The 14,349-nt window shown below is 37.0% G+C and overlaps 1 long non-coding RNA gene across 1 annotated transcript in view; it reads left to right on the forward strand.

The window, feature by feature from the left end:
- LOC127551116 (uncharacterized) overlaps positions 1-8,758 on the forward strand; it is a 30,288-nt gene extending 21,530 nt beyond the window's left edge. The window contains exon 2 of the long non-coding RNA XR_007951012.1: positions 8,416-8,758. This is a non-coding gene — a long non-coding RNA (uncharacterized LOC127551116). The remainder of the gene's footprint in view (positions 1-8,415) is intronic.
- The last annotated feature ends 5,591 nt before the right edge of the window (positions 8,759-14,349 follow it).

Raw genomic sequence — 14,349 nt, forward strand, 5'->3', positions numbered from 1 at the left:
AAATGAGTTGTTTTGCTCTATGGAATTTTTTTCCATTTCACTAATTTTTTTTTTTTTTTTTAGTGAAGTATTTTCTTTTCCCAATTCACAAATCCTGCTTTCTTGGGAATTCTTAATCTTTTCCAATTCATAAATTCTGTTTCCCTGCACTTCTTGGGAGGTTTTTTACCTTTTCTGATTTACATTTCAGGAAGTTGTTGCTGTCTTGCATAGCTTCTCTTTCCTTTCCCCATTTTTCTTCTAGTTGTCTTTTAAGGTTTTTTAATAGACTCTTCTAGGAGAGCCTTTTGTATTGGGGACCAACAATTGTCTGGAGACTGTCTGCTATTTATTTTCTTCAGGATTGAAAAGCTGCTCTCTTTCTGTATAGAAACTATCAATTGTCCTTTTGATTTTTTTACTCATTTGTTAAAGCCTGTGGGGTCTGCTTTCAGAGCCAGCAGGTTACCAGCTTCCTCTGCAGAGCAGTGATAGGTGTATGGATGGGTAGCTGTCCTGCCAGCTGGCTACAAAAAGCAGCAAGGTACTGGAGTGCTCTGGGAAAGAGTTCCCCACCTGGGAGTAACTCAGGCCTACAGGGCCAAGCTGGGAAAGTGCCCTGCAAAGAACCCCCGCTGTGTGAGATAATGACTGCCCTGGGGCTAGACACTGAGCATTGAGAGTTTCACTACCCCAAGCCAAAGCCTACCCTGGGGCTGTGGGTGTTAGCAGCTGAGCAGTGATGATGTCATCAGAGAAGGTGCTATGCTGTATGAGCAAAGAAGAATTGAATTAGCTCAGAAGAAACACAAGAATCATTGAATCATTGAAGAGTTAGGAGAGAATGACAACTCCCCACCCTTTCACATACTGCCCTTCCTCCAGTTCAGTAGGTTGGGGAGTTCAAAGCTGCTTCAAATAAAGTGCAATCATCTCCAATGGAGAGACATTTAATAAGGTGTGTGACAGAAGAATGGTCTGAAAGTAGCAATGAGGAATGTGCCTGCCTTTTGTCCTTGCCCTTTATGGGAACAAGGCAAGCAGTGCCCCCAAAGAAGGCAGCTAGCTAGAACCACACAATCCATATGTGGAACCATCAGTTATAGCAAATGACAATGTTTAGAATGCCATGGATTAGTCCGTTTACTTTGGGTAGTATACTATCAGGAGAGATCCACATTGATAATGAGATTGACACATGCATTGTCAGAGCTAGGTCTCTGTTTCAGAGGCTCCAAAAAAAGGTAGGAGAGGAGAGATATTAGACTAGCTACCAAAATGAAGGTCTACAGAGCCTTTGGGCTGATCTCGTTGTTGTATGCCTGTGAAATCTGAACAGCACCAAGGTAGGAAACAGAATCACTTCCATCTGAATTGTCATAGGAAGATTTTGAAGATCACCTGGCAGGATAAGACACCATACACTGAGGTCCTATCCAGAAGTAAACAGCCAAGTATTGCAACTCTACTCAGAGAGCACAATTCCACTGGGCTAACAACATTGTTTGAATGTTAAATATACACTTGCCAAAAAGATTTAATTTTTGGAGAACTCACAGAGGACAAATGTTCACAAGATGGTCAGAAAAAGCAATACAAAAACACACTTGAGGTCTCTCTTAAAAACTTTAGAATTGATTGCATGCCATGGGAGACATTGGCACAAGATTACATGCCCTCATCAGAGAAGGTGCTGTGCTCTATGAGCAAAGCAGAATTGAATTAGCTCAGAAGAAACACAATGTGTGCAGTTAGAGAAGCTACTCTAAACATTTATAAACTACTTGTATTCAATGTGTGGTAGGGCATTCTGTGCTCATATTGGTCTAATCAGCCACAATTGGACTCACTGTAACTGGACTCTAACATAGTGATGTCATTTTGATTCTCTTGAAGAATGAAGAACAGCAACCAACCAAGGAAGAATCAGTTTACTATTCAAGAGAGGAGGCAGATAAAAGTTGATTAGAAAGTTCAAGTATATAGGGGATTCAGATAATAGAATATGGTTTTAAAGTGCATAATGGAATGAACTAGGTTAATTGATGAACTTAGTAAGGTGGGCCTGGGAGGAGAAGAACTGAATAAAGTAGAGATGAAATTTCAAAAGGAGTATGGGCAGGCCACTTAGACCCAATCTGGTGAGAATATGGAGGATCTGCAGCCAATATCACAGGAAGTTTGTTGTTTGGCTTTCCTTATCTAAGAGGACCAATGATATCAGGAAAGTGATGTTTTGACTTGCAAGTAAATTGGATTTAAGTGAGATAAGGCTGTTCAAAGTCACCAATCTCCCTCTTTTCCTCTAGCCAACAGAGTCCAGTGGTAAGATATAGATCAAAATGACTGAAGATGACCCCAGGTACAGTGGGAGACTCTGGCCTTTTAAAGTTAAGGTCTTTCTCAGGACTCAGTTCCTCTGAGGCAACACCCATTCAGTGATTTAATAGGGTAAGAAATGCAGCCAAAGATGACCTCATTTGCAAATTCAAAAACAATGTGGGAAGGGAAGGGAACATCCTCAAGGTTTCTGGCCAGAACAGAAACAATTGCTATTTACACTCACTTTGAATCATGAAAACACAAGCAATTACCAGTAGAGACTTGGGCTGTGACTTATTGGTCAAACAGTGACTGCTAGAGTGATTTGAGTTTAAGGCTTACTCAAGTAGCTCCACTGGCATCCTAATGGAATCTATCAAAGCCTGGTTTTCCAGAGCTCTATTTCAGCACCTACATGTAAATATATGAATCACTATATGGAGAAAAGAAGAAAGGAAGGAAGGAAGGAAGGAAGGAAGGAAGGAAGGAAATTGAGAGGGAGGAAAGGAATTTTGCTCAATTGTAATTGTAATTGGTCAGTTGGGTCCCCCCAATGAGGCAGCTATTACTAATCACAGATTGTTGTTTGTCTTTTGTTCTTGAAGAAGACCAAGGACATCTGAAAGAACTTGACTTGCAAGTGAGTTGGATTTAAATGAGGCAGAGCTGTGCAGTCACCAACCTCATTTTTTCTGAAGAACCATCTGGGTTCAGTGGCAAGACACAGATCAGAGTGATTGAAAATTGTTCCCTAAGGAAGATTTATGTGACATTATCCCCAAAAATTTAGCAGTTGAGTTAATTTTCAGAGTTAGCCCTCTCCAGAGTTCAAGACAGAATTTAGGAGATAGTATTTTGGAGAAATATCTCCAAGATAATATGTTCTTTGATTAAGGGAATCAAGCCTCAGAGCTCTGTGTCTTTTAAGTACTGAAAAGGGGCAGAGGGAAAAGGGAGAAGACTGTCTAATAGAAAGATGGGCTCCAAGAGATTTTTCTGCAGAACAAATTGGCTAGTCTTTTGAGACCATCAATATAAGTGATTTCTGACACTGTTGTTGTTCTTTTCTTATTTATATATACTATTTTCAATCATTCCCTGGAGCAGTAATTGGGAACAGCTGGCCCCAGTCTGTTCTTTTTGACCTCCTGGCATGCTTACATACTTACCTTCTGCATTTAATGTATCTCTAAGCTATTACATAGGAAGTAAAATGAATGGAGATGGGTATGTCTATTCTTGTTTCCACATGGCTCTATTTACTTGCAGTATAGGTAAAGTAGAGTCCTCAAGGTATGCTGTTTCATTAAAGTGAACAAGTACAGATTTTTCACAAAATCTGAAAACTTGACTGGTAACATCTAACTATTGTTGCTTAATACTATCTTTGTGAATCGTTTCTCTATGACATCAGTAGGTGAGGGAATCCCTGGGGAAAACCATACAAGTTGCTGAAAATAACACCAACTAATGCAGTGGACTCAGTAAAATTCATTTTAGGGTTACTATATTCAGTGTATGAAATTATTAGGAAAGCCAATCATCCTTGACTGCTCACTCTTGCTCACCCCACATATCCAATCAATTGCAAAATCTTGCATTTTAACCTCCATGACTTCTCCCACATCTGACCGCTTCTTTCTACTCACATAGATACCACCTTAGTTCAAGCCTTCATCACTTTTTCTCTATGTTATTATAATTGTCTCCTAATTGGTCTTCATGCTATAAGTCTCTGCAAACTAGCCCAGTGATACAATGTGATTTTCCTTAAGTGCAGAGGTAACCTTATTGATGAGGTTAGTGGCAGTCCTAGAGTTGTTAAATTCCTTTATGGTCGGCTCACAAGAAAGAATTCATGAAATCCCAAATTATTAATTGGCAAAAATGAAAGTTTATTGTTGGATAGGGAGCTAGGTTTTTGCTAAGAGACTGACTTCTATATGGCAAAGTTCTATTAGGGAAATGGAGTCTGGCATTGAGAAGAGAATGCCTTCTCAGTGGGCAGGGTCCTAGAAAGCAGAGCAAGCTGCTTGGACATTCTGCAAAGAGTGAGTTTAGAAACTTCCCTTTAAAAGGAGTCTTGAGGCTTCAGGAAGTCAGGCTTCCAGGCCTAGATGCTCATCAGTATCCAGCCCAGATCTTCTATTGGAATTAACAACATTTCAAAGGGGTGCTTTTTGACCACGATTTCTAATGAATCAAAGGGTCCGGCATCCCCAAAAAATAATTTATCTGGGGAGAGACTCCAAAAGGGAACACAGTTTCAGAGTGATAATCTTAAAGGGAACAGAGTTTTAGTAAAGGGAATAGTTTCCCTCCCCCTTCATTGTGATCCTTCTATTCAATCAATTTTAATCATTTCCTTTAGTTTTCAGGATAACATATAAACTCTTCTGTTTAGTTTGTAAAGCTCTTCCCATAATAGCCTTAGGGTATCTTTTTTATTATCATTAAATATTACTCCTCCTCCAGTATTTCTTGATTTAGCTAAGTATTCTTTATGCCATTTCTTATACAGGACCTTCTGATATTCATGTTTTTGTACTGGTTGCTGCTCTTGCCAGAAATGCACTCTCTCTCACTTCCACTTCATAGAATCTTTCATTTTCTTGAAGATAGACTTCAGATAACATTTTCTACAAGATATTTTTGCTGATCTTCCCAACTTTACATTTATTTTTTTTATTTTTTATATTTATTTTCTTTATATTTATGCTATATATGCTTATATATTATATATATATGATATTCTATATATGTTATACATTCTACAAAAACTTCTGTACAATATTATGTTGTAGGTGATTATTATAATATCACATACTACTTAAATGTTTTATATATTTAATTTGTATGTCTATCTAATTATATTTCATATTATCTTCCCCATTAAAAGGTAGGGTGAGGTGGAGCCATTTCATTCTTTGTACTTGTATTTCTACTATTTAGTACAGAGTTTGGCACATAGTATGTGCTTATAAATGTTTGGGAATTTAATGATTAAAATTCTGTTGCTCTTACAAAATATGACTTGTATTCATTTTGTGACTATTCAAGCAGATAGCCTACTACTGAAGTTTTAATTTTGTCATAGCTACCTGCAATTTACTTTCACCTGTCTCTTTCCCACCATCTTGTCATTTTCTGTTTCATCTCCTCTATCTACGTTCAGCATGCCCAGTAAGAAGTCCCCCTTTATAAACAGAAGTGGGAAGTATAGCTATTAATGATAGCTATTAATGTTGGGTTATATTTGTGTGCTACTGAAATCTTCTTAACTCACCCCCCAAAAAAAAAAAAAAAATTCTTCTACCAAGATTCCCTTTAAGTTGCCAGAGTACACAGTTGCCTTTGTCATAAGACATAGGGTCACAAAATTATCTATTTACAATTAGAGACTTTCTGTAGCCACAAAGCTTTTGCACATAATAGAAAACAATCTAGTGCTCCTACTACTTCAATGTATATTCATTGAATTTAATATGTGATTGGTGATTTTCTGACCCTGCCATTGTATGATGCAAACTTACTTCACTCTCTGGTTCATTCCTAAATCTCTATATTTTTCTACCTCATCCCCAACAACTTTCTTTTCCAGATCCTTTTCATACAACACCTTCCCCCATTAGTATATAACCCCCTTGAGGGTAGGCATTGGTGTTTCTTTTGTTTTTTGCTCTTTTTTCATATCTCTAGCACTAAGTAAGGTGTCTGGCACATAGTAAGTACCCCAAAAATGCTCTATCTACTGATTTCTCTTGCTAGCTAGCAAACATTATTTAAGGTCAGAGAGTTTTAGAGTTGGAAGGGATATTAAAAATAATATACACAGCCCTTTCATTTTACAGATAAGAACATTTAAACCCACACAGGTTAAGTGACTTGCTGTAAATAGCCTGGACAGCTTACATTTGGGGGTTATGGGAAACACCATAGCAACAACATCTAAAACATAGTAGCAAAAATAATTTTATTAATGCAATAAAAAAGATAAGTGAGGGGGAGCTTATGATTCTAGCAGCAGGGGGAGGTCTAGATAACAACCTTGCATAGTGAATTTGATGTCTCCCAAGTTTCCAGAATCATGGGTTTGGCTCTCAAACTATATCCTGTAGGCATCTTAAACTCAAGATCCAATACAGAAAACACATTATCTTTTCCCCAAAAATCCTCTCCTGTTTTATTTTTCCCTATTACTGTTGAAGTCTTTAACAGAAGTTTTTCCCATAGGCTCATAACCTCCATGCCTACATCAAAACTCAATTCTACCCTCATCTGGCAGCTTTGTAAGCTCAGGTTTTAGCAGGGGAAGATTAGGAAGAGGGCTGTGTTTTATAATGCCGAAGTTCAAGGATAGTAGTTATCTCTTATATTTGTCATGTTTGGGCCAAGATTGTCAAACTTTTTAATATTTCTTCTAGTGCCAACATTATATGTATGTATAAGCTTTATAAACATACACATATATACATACAATGAGACAGAAAGACAGAAACAGAGAGAGGAAAAAGGAGAGAGATCAGAAAAAGTCTGAGTAGAATCGATGAGGTCCAACAAGTCATGGCGAAGTCCAACAAGTTACAAAAGTGGAGAGTCATCCAGAATGAATTTACAGATTCAAATAAAAGCTTTATTGTAATGCTTATTAGCAAGTGAGCAAAATCCCTAATGAACTTTCTATTAACAAGGAGGATAGTGTGATCTCCTATGGGAAAAGACCAAAAACAAATTCTACTAATTGTGTACATCAATAAATCATCTGTTGATTATGGTCATCCTGTTTATATAAGATAATCTAGGGAGTTGATATCTATACCTTAACCTCCAGATTGTCTAAGATAACAGTGGGTGTCAGTACAGTATAACTCTTTCTGAACATGATAATTCTACAGAGTCTATTTATTTCTCACTGGGGCCCACTTACATACTAGGTTGTTACCAGAGATGTGATATTTTGCTGAAGTTCATTCCCCCCATCAGAGTTAGCAGAATTGGGTTAAATGATTTGGCAATTGTGACCCTAAAGATGTAAGTATCCTTAGTTGGGAAAGGCTATGACTTCATGTAAAGCAGATTGCAGGTGTGAAAATGGCTGGAATATTGAGTTGAAGTAGAGAAGTAGTGGTTTGTTCCCAGTGAGAGAGAAAAGAATTTAAACCAAATGAGAGATTAGTAGGAAATATAGCAGAGCTTTGGAGGAACAGGCAGTGTTATAACAAACAATTGGAAAGCTTTCTTTGGAATTAGAGGCTAAAATTTTAAATATAGTACTTATTAATATATGCTCTTGGGTAAGTCACAACCTTGTGTGGCCTTAGATTCTGTAAAATGCATGGCTTGGATTAGAGAGATTCTGAGGTGTTTTGTATCTTAAGATCTGCAACTTTATGATTCTTCAAGGCTAACAGAGATATGAGCATAATTGAAGAAAAACAATCTTGATATTTATCAAAATATGTTGTAACTGCCCTCCTCCTCTCCAGTTCAGTCATTTTCAGTCTGACTTTTGTGACCCCACTTTTTTAAACAAAGATATTGGAGAGGTTTGCTATTTCCTTCTCCAATTCATTTTTTCAACAAATGAGGAAACTGAGGCAAACAAAGGGTGAAATGCTATATACCCAGGATCGTATAACTAGTAAGTGTCTGAGGCTGAGTTTAAATTCAGGAAAATGAATCATCCTGTACCACCTAGCTGAACCAATTCTGTCTCCCCATTGTGTTGTAGACTATAGAACAAAATCTTACTGAATTGCCTTCTTTTCTGTTTCATACTGAATAATGTACTTGTCTCAACTACTTCCATCTGCTCAAGCTGAAAACACAAAACCTTGCTCGTCAGGGGGACACTTTGGCTGTCCATGACCCACAAATGTGGCATTAACATTCAACTAGAGATTTTTCAGATTATATCCCATTGATCCATTAAAATGCCACAGGATCAGTAGCACCTGATTGTTTTGTTTTGTTTTTGTTTTTGTTTTTTTTTACTAAGGTGTTCTGAAAAGTTATATTACTTAAGTTAAAATTCATAACCTAGGTAAAGTGAAGCTGATACTAGCAAATAGTTTTCCTTAATGTACTAATACATTTCTTTTCCTTTCAATTTAGCTCCTCTCTTTATTGACCTATGGAAAATTTTCTGAAACCGTCTTCTACAAACCAATCTTTGGGATCTACTGATACTCAAGATTCTTCATAGGCTCTCAAGGAACCCAGGCTGAGAATATTCTCCAACAGTGAATGAGCCAGAGATATGTATATAAGAAGTTCCACAGTTAGAAGAAATGAGTAGGCTTAGTGTAGGTATGAATAAGAACATTTTTAGAAAGACAAGTTGTTTCAGAAATATGATAAAGTCTTTGAAGGACTAACATTGGCTTCTTGGGATGTTACTACATTATATGAGGAACAGATTCCTAATGTTATAAAAGAAACAATCTTCTTGAAAATCTGTCTATTGTGATGGTTTCTTTGATTCAGAGAATGATGGCACTAATGAAGGAAGTTAGAGGGCAGTTTTAGAAAGTCTCTCACAGGTTTAAATTCTTCCAGGTGTATGTGTCCAAAAAACTGGCATAGTATTAGGTTTCAGTGTGACTTACCACCTCTCCAACTGAGAAGTTATCCATCAAATGAATGGAGTTGGATCAAAGGCAACTTAGGGTCCCTTTAAGCTCATAAAACTCTGTTTTTAAGTAATCATCACCTAAGACTCTCTCCTTCCAAAAAGGAAAAAAAAAATTAGGTCTCTCTAAAATATGTCTCCTTCATCTCTTTAGTGATATAGTCACATATCACCAAATACTTTTTGGGCATCTCAAACATTGCAAACTCAAGATATTTAAAACAGAGCTCATTATCTTCTTCCCAAAATCTTTTTTTTTTTTTAAATTCTGTATTACTGGTGAAGACATTACCATACTTCCAAGTCCCAGAGCTCAGAACTGAAGTATTATTCTCTATTCCTCACTCTTAACCCACATATACAATCCTTTGCCAAATCTAATCATTTCTACCTTCACACGTCTTTTATCTCCTTACATAGCTACTGCCCTAGTTCAGGTCTTTATCATACATTAACTAGACAATTTCAAAAGCCTTCTAATTATTTATTCTATATTCTTATTTTCTATTCTATTCCATCCATCAATCAGCCTTCAAGGTGAGTTTTTTTAAACATTAGTCTGATCACATCATTGCTCCAATTCCATCTCTATGAATTCCAGTGACTTCCTATTATCTCTACAATCAAATATAAACTTTCTTTTTGGCATTTAAAGGTCTTCATAAACTGAGTCCTTTCTATCATTTCATCTTAGATTCCCTTCCCTTCCACAAACTCAAAACTGTCTTCCCTTAAATATGACACTTTATTTCCCATCTTGATGCTTTGCCTAGGCATCCCTCCAAGTGTAGGATTCTCTCTTCTCCCCACCCCTGTCTCTTAGTTTTGTTGGCTTGCTTCAACACTGAGCTCATGTCTCTTTTTGCAAAAAACCTTTCTCTATCCTTAAATATACCAAACTGTCCTTTGTTCAGATTACCTTTCATCTATTTTGTATATATTTTAATTATGGCCACAGACAATGAGGAACTGCAAGATTTCCTAAGGAGTCTCAAAGAGTTTAAGTGTCCAATGATGATCATCTATCAGAGATAGAAGTCTAACAGAATACTTGTAACAACTTTGTCTATCTCCAATTGGCATGCGATTTTTCTAGTGTCTTGCTGAATGGACTCAACTATGTTTGCAATGAATTCTCAGTTATTCCAGGCACACATCACTTTCTGGGGGAAAATAAATGGAGAAAGAAGAAGAGTTGTACATTAGAATCAGTTGTTTAACTAGGCAGTATTGTGGATGGAGTGCTGGGCCTAAAGTCAAGAAGACTCATCTTAATTAAATCAGGCCTCAGACACTAACTGTGTGACTCTGGACAAGTCACTTAATCCTGTTTGTCTCAGTTTCTTCACCTGTCAAATGGGCTGAAGAAGGAAATGGCAAACCATTCCAGTATCTTTGTGAGGAAAAGTCATGGAAAGTCAGACATGCCTAAAATTATAACAATAATCTAGGATTATTCTGAATAAACTATTTTCCTTATCTTAACTACAAATAAAAATAAATGACTGTTGGCTGACTGATGGAAGTAGCATCCAGGAGTTGTAGACTTGCCTGTATTTATATTCACTACAAAACATTCTCAGAATATCATTCATTGTAAATGTTACTTCTCCTTCAAAGAATCCCCACGTGTTCCTATTGCCATTCATCACACATAGTACTATTCTGCTTCCTTTAACAATGTCCTCAAGGTATGTAATCAATTGATCCTCTTACTAACTCCCCTTGCAAATTTCAGAAGTAGATGATATTTCAGAGCCTTATCTACCTTCTCATTTCAGTTTTGTAACATATCCCCTTAACCATAATTGGCAAAGAAACATGAATAGAGGATGTATGTGCTCAGCAAATGTATAGGACAGGATATATACTTGGTGAACGTGAATGGCTGCAAGTCAACGCATGCCCTTGGAGGTACACCTCTATTTTTCTAAATCCTCTGCATTTATGATGTCTCCATTTGCTATTATGAAATGGCTGATGACTTTTGCTGTTCTTAGAAGGCCACTAACCGTAGATGATGTGCTGCAAAAGTCCACCAGACTTGATGTCTTCTTTGGTCTTCTTTTTTAAGGTACTTTGCTGCTTTCTGCTGTCATTGGTGGGTCCACTGTGAATTATGGCAGCTTCAAGCCTCCTCTCCCAAGGGGGCAAAATCTCTGTTCTTTCTAGTCATAGCCTCAGGGATACTACAGGTCTTTTGGAAAGTAGTCAGCAAAAGCCAGTAGGAACCTTCAGGCTAAGATTAACTCTGTCTTTGAACTTATTTTTACCTTTGTCTTCTATTCCTTAAACTATCTCTTGTGGGGGGAAAAAATCCTTTTAAGCACTATCCAGCCTTTGATCACTTCAAGGGTCCACACAAATCATCTACAGAACCTTACAAAATGGCATGAGCATGATGGAACTAGGGGCATTTCATTCTGTATTCCTACTGAGACAGAATCATTGATTGTTTCATAGCTAAATTAGGAAAATAAATTGGGGGAAAAGGTGGAGCAGGGATAATAGAAGAAATTATAAATTCTATTTGTACCATATTCTGTGTGTTTCATGTGTATGTTTTTCTGTACATTTAGATTAAAGATCCCTTGAGAGCAGGACGAGGAGTTACAGTTCTTTTCTACAGAATCTAATTCAGTTTTAGGCACATAGCAGGTAAACAATATTTGCCCTTTTTAATCCAAAATATTACTTAATCAATTAATGGAAACATTGTATTTTTAAAATCGTTAGAGATAATCTAGACAATTTATATTGATTATTTTTCTTCCAAACATTTATTCTCAGCACTAAGCTGTTATTATTGTTACAGATAGGCACTGTTTTGTTAGGGATGGGAAACAGGAGCAAGCTCGCTCAGTCTAATCCAGAACAGCCAGTTCTTAGGCTTCATCATTTTTTATTCTTTCATTTCTATTGTACACATGCCTTATCTCCGATTCAACTAAGACACACACCCATTAACATTCCTAACCCCTCTCACCAAAATAAACACACAGGGGAAAGAAACTTAGACTTCAACAGTGCAGATGTCACTCTTCTTTCTTCCATGAGCCAAGAAGAGAATGTGTGGTTTGGTATATAGAAGGCAAGGCTTTGAATCCTGAAGGCTTGGGTTCAAGAACTGCTTAGAGGGGCAGATAGAGGGCACTATGGATATAGCATTGACCCTGGAGTCCAGAGGATCTGACTTCAAATGTGGCCTCAGATACTTAACACTTTCTAATTGTGTGACCTTGAGCAAGTCACTTAAGCCCGATTGCCTCACATGCATGGTGCACGTGCAGACACACACACACACACACACACACACACGATCTGCTTGGACCCACATTGGTAGAAATAGGGGGTGGAATTCCTTCAAAAACGTTCTATTCCAAATTTTCTTCCCCCAACCCCATCCCCTAGACAGCACATAGTCCAATACATGTCAAATATGTTAAAAGCAAAACATATATATACATACACATATTTATACAGAAATGTGTAAGGAACAGCAAGAAAGCCAGTATAGATTGGTCCCAAGAATTCCTGAAGGAGAGCAATGCATACAAAACCAGGAAAGGTAGGTTGGAGCCGGATGGTGAATGGCTTTAAATGCCAGAGACATTTCCACTGTCTGGATGTCTGGCTGACTCTTTTAAATTCCCTGGAAGAAATGCCTATATAAACAAGGACTTGATTCAGACTCTTCTCTGTGGTCTGGTGTGCTTGGAGGTTCTCAAGGGAATCTTTCCTCATGCTGCAGAAAGCAATACCTGCACCTTCTCACACCTCCTATACTCATAGGATCCATTCATCTGACTATAGGGATAATTATGTCCTATGTGATGAAACTTGGTAAAACTTAATCTGTCTTCTGTCTCTATAACAATTCAGTTCTGTATCTTAAAAAGCCTTCTCTCTATATTTTAAAACTCTCTGTAAGGAATCTAGCAAGAATAGTTGTAAATCTGGAATAAATCTCCAATATCTGCTTTAAAAAAAAGAATAAGTAGGAGGGAAAAGGAAGTTGGAGAAAATAAAAGAAAAGGGAAATTTGAAGCTATGATTAGGATAAAATCTAAAAGATTCCTAATAGAGATTCTTGGGGGATCTTGCCTTCTGGAAGGAAGGGGACAGGTCCCTTTAAACTCCTCCCTTCACAGAAAAAGTAAATGCTTATATTTCAGCCCTTAACATAATATTTGGTACAAATTAGGTACTTAATAAATGTTTATTGATGGACTAATTGACTCTGAGAAAAATGACAAAGAGGTCAAAGAGATTTGTGGGTAAATAAACTCTTTTTCCTAAAACAGAAATAAATGAGGGACTTCTAGAGGAAATTATATTTGTTGCTCTGAGAATAGAATTGCGCTCTAAGACTTGCTATATTAAGAGTAGAATTTGTAAAGAATAAATCACATCACAGTGTATAAAATCTTCATGTTTTGTTGGCTGGTTCTGAATGTTTTTATTGCAGTTAATGCTCATTTTACTTGATCTATTTTTAAAACTATTTTAACAAAGATGTATATTTTTTATAGAACAGAATCCTGTGATTAAATGTGGTATAGCATATTGGTCAGCTCAGAATCATGGGATGTCCAGTACCCCATAATTACAAGGTATAAAAAATGATAGCAACTATATATACATGTGTATAGATACATACTTATGCAGGTATGGACACATACTTATGTACATATATTTGCATCTACATTCATATAGATTTATAATGCATGCATGAAGATATGTACAATTCATATACATACATGGATACATGGCTAGATTTGTATGTGTTTTATGTATGTATATGGACACATTCAAACACATGGTATGAAATATAGTCTTTTGTTTCGCACTATATTGTTGGAATCCTTACTAACTGCTAACTAATTAGAGTTGATCTAATCTTACAAGAAGATGTTTTGGGCAGAACCTGAAACAAGGTACTAAGTAGAACTAATTAATACAAGGCTTGTGTTCACACCTTTACTCATTGGAGTTCAATGAGTTCACACCTCCCTTGAAGCTCTTTGGGCCAGAGAGCACTAGCATAAATAGAGCTTCAATGGACCAGTCAAGGAAGTTCTTCAGAGTGAAGAAGCTACAAGAGAGATTTCACTGGAATGACATGAAGAATGGAGCTGGCTAGAGGCTGAAGAAAGCAGAGGCAGAGGCTAAAGGAAAGAACCTTTGGATTTGGAGATACTCGGAGGGCCCTAAGCTAAACTGGCTGTGTTTTGAGAAGAACAAGAACTGATTCAGATCCATCTGAAGTAGATCACAACACTATATTACTATAATGAGTTGGTCATTGTGAGGGATACATAAAGAGCATAAGATCTAATAATTCCTTCAAAGAGCTTATGATCTAATATTCCATGCACACTACCTTCATTTCCTCAGAGTAGAAGTTGTGCTAAATT

Source organism: Antechinus flavipes, chromosome 2 (assembly GCF_016432865.1).
Source record: "Antechinus flavipes isolate AdamAnt ecotype Samford, QLD, Australia chromosome 2, AdamAnt_v2, whole genome shotgun sequence".
In the NCBI taxonomy this organism is placed as follows: Eukaryota; Metazoa; Chordata; class Mammalia; order Dasyuromorphia; family Dasyuridae; genus Antechinus; species Antechinus flavipes.